Below are 14,589 nucleotides of genomic sequence, written 5' to 3'. Positions count from 1 at the left end.
AAGGATGGTAAGCGTCCATGTGGCTGAAGGAAAGAAGTTGAAATGATGCGTTGGAGGGTTGGATGGCACAAGGGTAGGCGAGGACGCGGGCAAGGTATGCGCTGGAGGATGGCATGCATCAATGCACATCGCCCTACCGAGCACCCATGCGTCTGGCGGCCAAGTCAAGTGCCCCTGTCCATGCAACGAGCGGCCATGCCAAGCGCCATTGCCCATGCATCGAGCGACCATACCTATGCGTCGAACGCCCTATCGAGTGGCCATGCATCAAGCACCCAGCCATGCGTCGAGCGCCCTGACGAGCATCAATCCCTCGAGGGACCTGCCAAGCGCCCATGCGGCCAAGCGAGCCCTGCGAGCGATGGCCAGCCCCTATGTAGCACACCCATGCATCTGTCTCTTATACACATCTAGATGTGTATAAGAGACAGACCGAGCGGTCGTGCATCGAGTGACCTGCCAAGCGCCCATGCGGCCAAGCGAGCCCTGCGAGCGATGGCCAGCCCCTATGTAGCACACCCATGCATTGAGCGACCAGCGCCTGTGCCAAGTGCCATGCACCCATGCTCAGCAAGTCGTGCGGTGATACCTAGTGAGCCATGCATCGAGGATGAGCGGCCATCCTATGCATTGGTGATGGCTGGCTCTTGCGATGGTTAGGACTTGCGGTGGCTAAGTTGGGTTGCTATACGTTGAGTAGTGGACTATGCATTGATGGTGCTATGCGTTGAACATCCAAGGGTTGTGGATGCATACTAAGGATGAGCTCACATAGAGGACGTCATCAAACATGTGTCTTCTTGAGAGGAAACCTTAAGCCTTAAGAATTTGAGGTGGTTGCATAAGTGGACATGCAATTTGAAGCCCTTGCATTGGCTAGTTAGGAGAAGGACACTTAGGATGCGTTGATCAAAGAGTTATGTTGTTAGTGTGAGGAGGAAACACTTGGACATGCAGCCAAGTAGGAGGTGTCGAATTTGGAGAATGTTTGGATGCCTATAAATAGAACCAACAATTTCTTTTTCAGATAAAAATTTAAAAAGACATTAAAAAGAATGGGAGAGCTGAGTATACTTTGCGTTGAGAGCAAAATCCATGCGTTGATCACAGAACTTCAAAGAGGACGCAGTGGACAGTAAAGTCTGGAAAACAACATCAAGTTGGGATGAAGAGTTCTCCCAATATACTCGTGTGTTTGGAGTGATTCCCAAGCCACCTGAAATCTCTGAAGGTCTAGTGTTTAGGGTAGGGCTGCCGGAGAAAAATCTCTAAAGGATTGGGTTGGAAGCTGAGAAGAAGATAGAAGGTTCAGGCTATCGGATAAGCTTAGGCCAGTCTTGGAGATTTTATGATTCCGGCCAAACCAGGAGGATTTCTGAGCTCCGATTTTAGGGTAAGCTTCCTGAGACATTTTAGAACATGTTTGTAGAAGAAAGTATCTTGAAATAAGGCTTAGAACTATGAGTAATCTGAGTTTTAAATTGAATTTGGATTCTAGGGGTGAAAAAGGGAGCCCGAGGTAAACAAAGAACTTCTAGAGTGAAAAGTTCCTAAGCGATCGAGGTGAGCGACTAAAACATTTGACTAAAACATTTGATTAAAATTTTTGATTTACAATGTTTTAAAGATAGCATGTTTTAAAGAAGATTATTCTCATGTCAACTAGTTTTACAAAGTGATTTCCAAGCAAACCATGAGTTATGTTTTAAACGCATGCATGTGTGGGAAGTTTGTTGAAAAGCTATTTATATGTGTTAAATATACCCAGCATGTGTTAGTATCTTTAAAGCCATGTTTTTATATGTGTTATACTTTACATGCTTTAAAGAGAAAGTCATTTATGACTAGTTTTACTTAAAACGCGATACCGAAGGATATTTGAGAAGGTATTTGCCCAACTAGATACCGAATGACATTTGAGAACGTATCTATTGGTACTGAAGGACATTTGAGAAAGTACCAAACCACCCAGATTTTGAAGGACATTTGAGAAGGTATCTGAGCAGAAGTACCTAAGGTATGACGGTACTTAGTATAGCCACGTGCACGTAGGTAGTTAGAGTGAGAGATTGAGCAAAAGGGTTCTCTCTTGGCTAGCAGTTGGTGTTGGGATTAATTTAACCCACAGTGGGGTATTCTCAACTGAGAAACAGTTTTAATGTATTATGATTAAAACAGCTTTATATGCTTTATGCTTGGAAAATGTTTATACTACGGTACAAGGTACTATAGAAGCTTATATTTAAGTTTAAACTCTTTATTGAGATTTTTGCATGAGAATCAGTTATCTTTCTTAAGTCACTCACTAGGCTAGCAAGCTCAACTCGTTTTCAAATGTTTTCCTTTCCCTCAGGTAGTGGTCAAATCCTCAGAAGATAGTTCTGCATCTGTTCTGCCACTAAAGGATATAGATATTGTAACCCGTCTGTTTAGGTGGTTACTGTAAATATTGTACACATGTTTTCGTTGGTCATATAAGGACTGGGGTTTTTGGGCTTTGGGACTTATGAATCTAGTGTTGTAATGACTCTAAATATGTTTTGTTTCTGAATTAATAAATTTTTGGCCTATAAGGCATTTCGCTATATATGAGTTATATCTTGGTATCAGAGTTATTCCGCAAGAGTTATTAGGCAATAAGTGTAAACAAAAGGGTTGATAAATGCTGCAGTCACGCCCTTTCCGAGGCTGAGAGGGTGGTCTGGGGCGGGGTGTGACATATCGCCAGTAAGTTTTTCGGTGCTTAGTAATGCCAACGTGGTTGTTGCCATTTTGAAAATTTTGCTGAAAGATAGGAACAAAACTTTATTAGATTTTGCTAAACCACTTTTAAACCAATCAGTGTTGCAAAACAATTTCAAGTACCCAAAGATATAGACTTCTATTTTGCAATGATGCCCCAGTGAGGTAGGACAAATGTCACCAGTGGGGTGATCAATTGTCCCTTCGCTGGGATGAGACATTCTCAACCATTAGGCAGAACGAACTCTTGGAATTAAACCTAACAGGCACCATTTTTCAGTCAAAAACTGTTAACCTTTAACAATTCCGTGTAAGTGTGACCCCTCGCTTTAGGTGCTACAGTCCCACCCTAATGAGCCCATCGTAGGGAAGAAGTAGATTAGGACAAGAAACTAAGTTACCTTATCCTCTTACAGGAGATCAAATAAAGAAACATGCAAAACTGTCATCCTTTAGGGGGACACTCCCAGGGTGCCTCGAGGCTGTCTCTTATACACATCTAGATGTGTATAAGAGACAGATCCAATGAGAGAGACCGAGGGATATGCTGTCGCACTTCCCGCTCCCACTTACTATGAACACTCTCTCCATCCACCTTGATATTGACCTACCCAAACACCATCCGTTATGGGGACATGCCAAAGGTGCCACGAGGCCGAGGGTAGATCTCACGGTGTGGACTATTTAGGAGAAACGTGAAAGGTTTAAGTGAAGCATCTCATGCCCCAAGTACCTCCCACTGAATGTTCTACCTAGGGGTTCATTAACCTAGACAATCCGACTACTAATTTTAGTCTAAGTTGTCTTTTTAAACTCGGCTCATAAACAACGTTTGTTTATGAAATATGAACAAGTTCAAGTAGTCACATTTAAACACTTTAATGGACTATCCTTAACTTGCATGTATGCATCAAATCTATCTAATTCACCTTTCCAAGTAAATTCCCAGGTAGAGGTGTTACGTTTCCGTCAACTTAAATACCCCAGCCTAGACAGAACCTGCCTTAGACAAAAGGTCCCTTATAGATAGATTTGCTATATTTTAACCTTTTTTAGCCAATTTAATCTTTTTAAACTGATTAAAAGATTAAAGCCTTAGGGTTTTTAATCATATTAGAACCGTGATCTTTGGTCTATGTTATCCAAGTTTTAAACACTTTAAAACCATAAAGTAAACCTAAGTGAGCATGCATGTCTTTCTTAGTTCTTTTAGTTCTAATTTGTCTTTAACTTTTAAAAAGAAACAACTAAAACCATTATGCACAATGAGGTGTTTATAACATTTATAAAGTAACCTATGTGTCATGCTTCATGCAATTTCCAGTCATTACTATATATAACTTTTATATAACATGTAACAACCAAGCAAACATACTATCATTCACCCTTATACTATAACAATTATAATATAAAGATGATTCATGTCAATGCATTTTATGCATGTATAAATATAACTCTTATATTATATGATGCATGAGCATGCTCTTACATAATTAAATCATGCTTCTCTAAATTATAACAATCACAATAAAGAGATGATGCATGACCATTGCATAACCTAAGGTGGGATTTACTATATGTGCATACCATATGATATATAAAAAACATACATCGCACATAATAAATAAAGGATTAATGGACCGGTATGAGCCTTTAAAAAAAATCGGAATGAAATAACCCTATCTATTTCATTTTTCATCAAGAAAATCGATTCACAGGCAAACCGGTTCTTGAACCGCCAGGAGGACTCCATCGTGTAGTAAACGTCGTAGGTAAACGTCCAGTGCGCACTAGACGATAGAAGCAAAATTAAAAGATCGTGTAGATGACAATGAGGCTGCGAAGCCAAATTGTCTATGTGATCGCTTAACGCGGCGACAAGTAAACAATTTACCTTGTGTTACTAAGCAATCGTTTAGTCAGTTACTAAGCGAAAAAGTCTGCTGGCCTAAACGATCGTCCAGTGCATGCGTGCGTTAAACGATACGCGAGGATTCCAACGCCTACACAACCCGATCTTATCACGAATGACTCAAAACCCAAACAAACTTTGAATACAGACTCGATAATGATTATTAATGCCCAAAAAACGCAGGGGCCTTTACAAACAACTACAAATGTAAGAGAATTAAACCAAACCGAGGCTACCATCCACGAAAACATCCATTATTCCGCACATCCACAACAATTTAACCATTAAACAGTGTAGAAATGCACCCACCATAAACGTAAATGTCATTTTGTTGCAATATATGAAATCGGAGTATCAGAACCTGGCTTTGATACCAATTGAAGGATCTCTTACCGAAGAGTTCCATGAGCACATTTGGATCGCTCCAATTTCACAGTGACCAAAATACATCAAATACGTTCAAATGCACAGTTATGCAAACAAGCAGTAATTATCGGCATGCTTTGAACAAGAAATTACAAGGGAGAGAGCTGTCATACCAGTTGAAGACGGTCTTCAAACTCAATGCAGCGAAAACCTCTAACCAATCAACCAACGCCTAGCAGATGTGTCGATTGAAGCAGCACGAACAACCGTAAACTCACGAACGTAATGGGGACAACACCACTAGAAAAGATCCCCAAGTATTCTTTGAGCGAGAACGCAAAGCGTGGTCTTTGGTGAATTTGGTAGAGGAAAGAAGAAAAACAGATCGTGTAGGCGATAAGCAAGTGGGAGGGAAAAAGACACTATCGTATAGCAAGATGCTTATCATTTAAGAGAAACTACACGATCGTGGGCCTAGGAGACATAAACGCGACAAGCACATTGAGTGGAAATACCATCTCATCCGAGAGATTGTGCATCGAGGGGACGTGATTATCAAAAAGATAGCTTTGGAGCACAATGTTGCAAATATGTTTACAAAGACACTCACGACTACAGTGTTTGAAGGTCACCTGCAGAGTATGGGTCTATGGAAGAGACCACGGTTGGACTAGGGCAAGTGGAAGATCTTATACCAGGCGTATTATACCCTAGTTTTTAGTTTATTGTTTTGTGTACTTGAATTTTGATTATCTTGTACAGCCCACTAGCTTTAGGACAAATGGGAGATTGTTGGCGTTGATGCCCTAAATCTCGTAGGGTCTTATAGTTTGTAAACCTTGTATGAACAAACATATATGTGAAAATATTTGATATTTTATTCACTTTGTCTATGAAATATATGATATTTTAGTTGCATTAACCACAAACCAATAAACTAACATCCACGATTATCGTTGTAACTTAAACATGTATGTGGAGACATACAGGTGGATCATGTTTAAATGATAACCTAAATGGTCTGTAGTATATGGATAAGGTTGGGTACCTTATCCTGAAAACACTACGAATATGACCCACTTTGTAGGTGTTACAAATGTTGTAAAGTACTACAAATGATCTTATCCTGATCATTCATCTATTAGACATACGAGCGGGGATATTCTATGCAAAGGAGTTTGTATAAGAATGGACCATGAAATGCTTAGTCTCATTATATAACGTCATTCATAATAGAGACTTTCATTTCACTAGGATTACCATAGGTAACATGATCTTAATCCTGAGTAAGTTGTGAACTCCTGCCTATGAGGGCGGTCCTTTGATTTTTATAGGTGAGAGTGGCCAGATTGCTAACTCAACAAGCCTACCATTTTGGGGGTTCCTCTATTTAGGGAGTTGGGAACTCAGCTACACAAGATGGAATTCACTCCTTCCCCAAAGTAGGGGTAAGTAGATAAATTACTCCCTTAAGTGCTGATTTCGGGACTTGAACAATGTGGCGCCACACCCTCTCTTGGTCCGAGAGGGGTTTAGTCATAGTGGGACCATGATGTATTGTTCATTAGAGGGATCAGTAGTATTTAAGGAGTTAAATGTAACTATAGGGGAAAAATGGTAATTTGGCCCAGCTATACTTACGAGCAATTTATGAAGGGTCATCGTAATGTTGATTGGTTATATCCAATGGACATAGAAATATATCTGTAGTGCGAAGAGTGCAACTGTCAGTCTTTAGTGGAGTGCCCGACAATTAACGGATGGTGGATAATGTAATTAAAGAATTTAATTAATTATTCACGTACCATTGGAGCTTTGAGCTACAAGTCTATAAGGTCCCCTTGGTAGCTCAAAGGGATTTAGTTGAGAATCAGCTTTTGGGTTAATTTGAAATGTTCAAATTAATAAGAGGAAATTTAATTATATATGATATAATTGAATAGATTCAATTATATATGATATAATTGACATAATGTATATGATACATTATAGTTTAATGGAGGAACAAATATTTGAATATGATTCAAATATATTTTCTATGAATAAGATTCATAGTTGTTAAATTTAAATAAATATGATTTATATTAAATGTCATAAAATAGAGAAAAGGAACTATAGTTTATATTGTATATGATGCAATATTAAAATTATAGATTTTAATATATAATGTGATAAGTTGGTTATCATATTTATTTATAATTATTAATTATTTGATAATTAATTTTCTTTTTCTCTCTAACCACCTTAGTGGGAAGTTAATCAGTTTTTGTGGCAATTTGGGATAAATAAAATATGATTTTATTTTTTCCATAATATGTGTTACACGACTTGTAAGACAAGAGATTACACGATTTTATCAGAGTCCATGCGATAGACTTGGTTCTCTACACGATTAAAGAGAATTCTATGCGATAGCTTGTTCTTTCTTCAATCATCTTCCTCCTCCAAACCACAAACTTCTTCCTAACTAAAATAGCCAAAGCCACCACTCCTGGGTTCTCAGCCTGAGAATACCAAAGTCACCAAGTGGTAGTGTCCTTTACACTTTTGGTTCGAAAGGAGTTCGTTCTGAGGGATTTACTTCAACAAGAATTCTTCAAAGGTATAATCTCTAAACCCTTTTCTAGGTCAAAAGAATGTTGTAATTATGTTTTGATGCATAATCTGTATTGTTTACTGTAAATGTTTATTTCAATTGAAATGGGATTTGGACGATCCGCTTCCGCTCATAGGTTCTCTATAAATGAGTTTCTTCAGTAAGGTAAGCGTGAATTTTCTTAGTATAAGATATGCTTGAGGATAAACATTATTCAAAATTTGAGGGTGTGATAACTTGTAGAATACAAGTTATTGTAGCCTTTTTCTGAAAATAATGAAGGAAGGAAAAAAGATTATGTGTCAATCATGCTTAGAATTCATGCTAAATATAAAACTTACGCTAAAGTATCTCAAAACACCCACTGACCGCATATCATGAGCATATTATGTCTAAAGTATTTATTTTGCAAATGACCGCAGAAGATGCCACATGCGTCGATCTTCCAAAGAGCAAACAGTTGATCCCATGCCTCGGGATCTCTGAAACTGTACCAGCTGATTTTCTGTCAAGCTTCTAGAACGTTGACCATGATTGTAGTGCTGACATTCGCACCTACCACGTCAGACGATGACGACTGATCAGAACGGGAATCCTAACAAGGAACAGCACGTGGCTCTATAAATAGAGTCTTAACGCTACGAAAAAGAGAGACTAGATCAGATCATTTGAAAATTTACGATCCAGAGATTCTGTTATTTACAAGAGAGAAATCTAATTCTATCTTTCTCACTCTAATTCATCATCGGACCCTCACCGGAGTAAGAGTCTGAGAGGGCCTTCTCCATCCCGCTCAACCATATCAACACCAGCAGCTTAGACATTCACCTGTTGAGAGCAAGAAATTGCTACCAACTACCTCTTCACCTTATTCTTTTATCATTTTGTTGTTGTACTACACTATAGCTTAAGAACTTATTCACCTGTATTCAACAACTGTATCTCTATCTTAATATCATCATGTCTTCATGCATCATTTCCTCTATCTTTGTTTTCATTTTAACCTTTGCCATGAGTCACTAATCTCAACGGGGTAAGAGAAAGCTTAATATCATGAGCTAAGTAGAATCTGAGGAAGTTGTCTTGTTTGCTTAATGTATAGTCATTTAAATGTTGGCCTATGAACACTCATAGATACAAGTAGCTATAACTATCCTCCTGAGAAGGAAAGCAATTGTGGAACTCGTTAAGCAAAGCAAGAAGTGTTTCTAGAGATAGAAACAACCTTGTGCTCATAACAACTTCATTCATGCATCATAAAGATATGATAAGTGTGGCTGGCCACCAAAAGGTGTGCGATAATTGGAAGTTGTGAACTCAATAAGCCTACCTTTTAGGGGATTTTTCTGATTGGGGAGATGGGAACTCAGTTACACGAGATGAAATTCACTCCTTCCCCAAAGCAGGGATAAGTAGATAGATTGCTCCCTGAAGGGCTGATTCTGGGTCTTGAACATAGTAGCCACATCTTCTCTTTGGAAGAGAGGACCTAGACATATTAGGACTATGACTTATTGTTCACTAGAGGAATCAATGGTACTTAAGGAGTTAGATGTAACTACAGGGGCAAAACGGTAAATTGGCCCAACTGTACTTACGAGCGATCTGTGGAGGGTTATCGCACTATTGATTGGTTGATATGGACACATAAATATATCTGTAGTGAGAAGAGTGCAGCTGTCGATCTTTAGTAGAGTGCCCGACAGTTAACGGATGGTGGATCCCGTGACTAAAGAGTTTAGTCAGTTATTCATATACCGTTGGAGCTTCAAACTATAAGTCCATAAGGTCCCTTTGGTAGTTCAATGGATTCAAGTTGAGAATCAGTTCTTGGGATTGATTTGAAGTGTTCAAATTAACAAGAGGAAATTCAAATATATATGATACAATTGATGTGATGTATGAGATACATCAAGTGGAAGATTAATGTAAATATGATTTACATTAAATACCATAAAATAGAAAAATAACTATGGTTTGTATGTTTCATGAGATGAAATATTAGAACTATAGGTTATGAATATAATATGGTAAGTTGGTTATCATATTTATTTTATAATATATTGATTGTATGATAATTAATTTCCTTTTCTCTAATAACCGATTAAGCGGGAGGTTATTGGTGGTTTTATGGTAACCGTGAGATAAAAGAAAAATGATTTTCCTAAATTTAGAGTTGCCTCATTTGGAACTAACTCACGGTAAAAAGCTATCAAATGAAAGTGTTTCACTAAGCGATAGCTGATAGAGACTAAACGATCGTGGAGCTTTTACTATATGATAATTCATTAGCTGATCATAGCTAAACGATCGAGTGGCTAAGTCTATACAATAGGCTGTCGTTTACTACACGATCGAGCACATTGTCTATATGATAGACAATGTATTATCTCCCACTTGCTCAATTGCCTACTCGATTGTTGTCCTCCAGTCTCTTCCTCAAGCCAAGATCATACAGCGCCCACAACTCATGGATTCTCACACCAAGAATACCTAGGTAACCATTGTGGTGGTGTCCTTACTCACTTCGTGAATCGAGTGTGACTCGATTGTGCTATCATTGTGTTTGTGTTGTTTCGGTTGTTACGTTTGAGTATTTCTGTTCTTAGACGCTCGAAGATTGATCGAGAGAGTCTTGAAGAATGGTTTTTCAAAGGTACGCATACTCTATCTCTTGATACTTTTGTTAGCATGCTGTAACTTCGTGTTGTGCATGACTTGTTAGTTTCCGTTCTTAGACTGTAATTGATTGTGTTCATTTGAATGGAATTTGGAACGATCCCTTCTGCTGCTCATGGAAATCCTCATGCTTGATTTCCTTCAATCTCTCACGAGCATCTCTACTAGTTTAGAACTGAGTTAATCACATGTTTTCAACCTCATTCTTATAACTTCGTAACTCTACTGTATATTCACACTTATCTGTCTCGATTGGTACGAATTCCCATGTTCGACCTTAGCATACCCTGAGAAACTCATAATCAGGTTACACTTGGCTTAAGAACAAGAAAATTTGTGATTGACACACACTCGCTATAGTTAGAAGAAGAACATTAATAACGACATTAAACCTTAGTGTAGACTAGAATCAACGCATATTTTCAAACCAACATCCGCACCTGCGAACGTCAAGGCCCCGAGAAGCTTTATAGGCCACGGGGGTTTTTATCGAAGGTTTGTTAAATATTTTTCCCAAATCATGCGTCCACTAAGCACGTTATTAGAATTAAACAGGCCTTATGTATGTGACGAAAACTGCCAACATGCATTTGAAACTCTACGGTACGCGTTGATAACAAGACCCATATTGGTAGCTCCTGATTGGACACAACCTTCCATCTTAATGTGCGACGTCAGTGATGTGGCAGTTGGAGAAATACTGAGCCAAAAGAGGGAAAATCTTATACATCCTATTTTCTATGCATCCAAAACACTCAACAAGTCTTAAGAACATTATACAACTATAGAGAAGGAAATGCTTGCAGTGGTCTTTACAATTGAAAAATTTCGAGCATATCTGGTTGATGCATCAGTACCATTTATACAGACCACTCCGTCATCAAGTTCTTAATGGATAAGAAGGACGCAAAGCTCAGACTCGTTCGCTGGGTACTTCTGCTATAAGAATTCGACATGGAAATTACAGATAGAAAAGGAACAGAGAATCAAGTGGTTGACCACCAATCGCGCCTGAAGAATAAGGAAATATAGTTGAAGCTGGCTGAAATTGAAGAAACATTTCTTAAGCCTGCTTAAAGTTGAAGATAGAGAACCTTGGTATGTTGATATTATCAATTACTTAACCACCAAGTAGTTTTCCGAAGTAGAGGTACAACACATACTATTTGAATGTCATGACTCCCCCTATAAAGGCCACTTCAAAAGACAAAGGACCGCGACAAAGGTCCTTCAAAGTGGGTACTTCTAGCCCACTCTGTTCGAAGATGCACGAGACTATGTACTCAGATGTGATTCATGCCAACGCACGAGTAATATATCAGCAAGAGACACAATGGCCCTTAACAATATACTTGAAGTGGAACTCTAAGTGGAACTCTTTGATGTTTGGGGTATTGATTTCATGGGGCCATTTTCTCCCTATTGTGGTCATCAATATATTGTGGTAGCATTTGACTATGTATCGAAGTGGGTTGAGGCAGTAGATTATGCAAAGAATGATGCGGCGACCATTTCAAAATTTCTAACAAAGTACATCTTCACACGCTTTGGAACACTTAAGGTGTTAATAGTAATGAAGGTACGCATTTCATTAACCACATTATTTCTAAGTAACTGCTAAATACAATGTTAGGCACAAGGTGGCCACTTCCTACTAACCACAAACAAATGGGCAAGCTGATATCTCAAATAGAGAAATTAAGACAATCTTGGAAAAAGTAGTCAATGCATCAAGAAGGATCTGGGCGCCGAAACTCGATGAAACACTATGGGAATAACAGACCGAGTTCAAAACACCAATAGGAATGTCTCCGTATGCGTTAGTATTTGAGAAAGCATGCCACCTATCATTAGAATTGGAGCACAAAGCGTACTGTACAGTCAAGAAGCTGAATTTAGACCTGAAAGTCACTAGAGAACACCAAAAGCTGCAATAAATGAATTGGAGGATTAATGATTGAATGCATATGAGAACGCGATGATATATAATTAAAAGACCAAACATTGACATGACAAACATATCAGTAAGAAAAAACTTTTTGTTGGTAAAAAAGTTTTGCTATTTAACTCGCATTTACGATTGTTTCCAGGAAAACTAAAATCCAGGTGGTCCGGACCACTTATTATCAAGACAATCTTTCCTCATGGAGCCGTGGAACTAACTCGAGAGGATGGAACAAACGCCTTTAAAGTGAATGGTCAGAAAGTTAAGCCATACTTTGAAGGGAATGTTGAACGTTGCAAAACATCCATCGACCTATGCAAGCCTACTTGAAGCTTGTGTCGAAGTTGTCCCTACGTGCAATCAGATACGAATATTTTAGGGACGCTTCCTTTTTCATGCTTTCTTTTTTATTTCTGTATATCATGCTTCTTTTATGTTATTGTTTGAATTCTTGTTTGGTAGTAAAGTTTTGAGTTTCCTTTTGAATGGATGTCTTGAAACCAACTTTATGGATTTGTAATTTGAGGAACTAGAATTGGGGTGTAAGAGTTAGACCAACGCATACCCATGCATTGGAAGAAAAAAAGTTGTTATATTGGGAGACAAATCACTCAAGTATTTGAGTGGCCCTAGGCATCTTTTTATGTCCGCATTTAGCGCATAGTCGTAACGTCACGTGTAGCTGAAGAGGGGTCACGTCTGTCCCGAAGGGTAAAAAATCCCAAATATTCTTCTTCTTCCTCCTTCGATCTCTAATGCCCTAAACTCCTTTGTGATCCGTCTGCGTGGCTCTAATCATTATTTTCAAAGAACCTTCAAGTTTCCTCACTGGAAATCATGTTAGACACTTTGGACAACCAAAATGACTCAATGATCTTCGTTGGAGATAGCCCAACAAGATCATTCTCATCCCCTTTGTTTCTCTACCTTCATCCCCATCTCCATCTTTAAGGCCTGCAGTTTTCACCAAGAAATTGATCGTTTCGTCTTCCACCACTCAACCTGAAACAATATTGGTGAAACCCTTCAAAAATCCTTCCATTCCCCAACAATTGTCTGCCTTCTTTAAAACTCCTTTAAAACCCAAACCCTTCATCTCCCACAAACCCAAAAATCCCAAGTCTTCAACTCCCTACAAACCAATGCGGCAGCTTGCGTTGAAAGACCCTGCCAAAAAAATTCCAACAAAGCCTTATAAAAAGTCCACCCCTCCACTAGTTAGCCCAACCATCACACCCAACGTGCCAATGCATGATCCTATTCCTAAACATCTAAGAACTACACCATCGCATGTCATGCATCCAACAATGCCTTTAGCTATCGAACCTTTAGCCCCCATCTTCCCTATTAAAGCAGCCTCTTTTTCTCCCACATCCTCTCCTAGTTCATTGCACACACCCTCTGATTCCCCCATATTACACCACCACCACCCTCAGCTGATCCACCAAGGTCCAACAGCCTTGCCTTGAAACCTACTAAGCAATCTGAAGAATCGCACCTAGATCTCAATGAGCTGGATTGAAGAAACGAGCAAGAGGTCTTTAGACCTATTTTAGCTAGTCTTAACTAGAGACAATTTTTTGAAATGGATCAACTGATGCATTAAGAAGCTGTTGTTGTGTTGGTTGAAAATGAGCCAGAAAGAGAAAGGAGTGAAAGCGAATCAATCTCAATAGAGGAGGAGATGGATGAGGCTGATCACTATGCCCTTATGTTAAAAGAGGAAATGGAAGTTGAAGAAGATGAAGAAAGGTCGTAAAGATTTAGCCATGCGGCGGTCGATTAGACGTATCCCTACTGCGATTTTCATATGTGAATGAAGGGGTCCTCAGTACAAACTTCAAGAAGAAAAAGAAGGTTAATAGTGGAAGAAGAAGAAAAAAAATAAAGGAAAGTGAAGTTGCACCTAAACCTGTGGATGCAACGCAGGAAGGCAACTCATCCAATTCAAGTGAGCTGGAATGTAGGCTAGAGGAGTATAAACCTACAAAACATCGACAAAGAAAAGGAGCCCTCTAAAGAGTGTTGGAAGAGGAGTTGAGAGCATTGGCCAGAGAGGCCGAGAAGCATAAGAAGAAGGAAAAGAAAGGAAAAAGGGTGGCACTTACATCACCTAAACAAGCAAGGGCGAAGAAACGGCAGTTCAACGACATACTTGTAGAGAAGGGATTCTTCCACGAACGCAATCCCTTGCTAGAGTACATCATACATACCATCAAGGAAATGGGCTAGCGTGAACTCTATGTCAGCCCATCCAGAATCTAGCCTCACCTCGTCTGTACATTCTACAGTAGTGAATTTGATGAAGAAAGGAATCCGACGTTGGTGGAAGACTACATTGTGTGCTTC

Source organism: Benincasa hispida, chromosome 1 (assembly GCF_009727055.1).
Source record: "Benincasa hispida cultivar B227 chromosome 1, ASM972705v1, whole genome shotgun sequence".
In the NCBI taxonomy this organism is placed as follows: domain Eukaryota; kingdom Viridiplantae; phylum Streptophyta; class Magnoliopsida; order Cucurbitales; family Cucurbitaceae; genus Benincasa; species Benincasa hispida.
Note: the sequence above shows the minus strand (reverse complement) of the source record.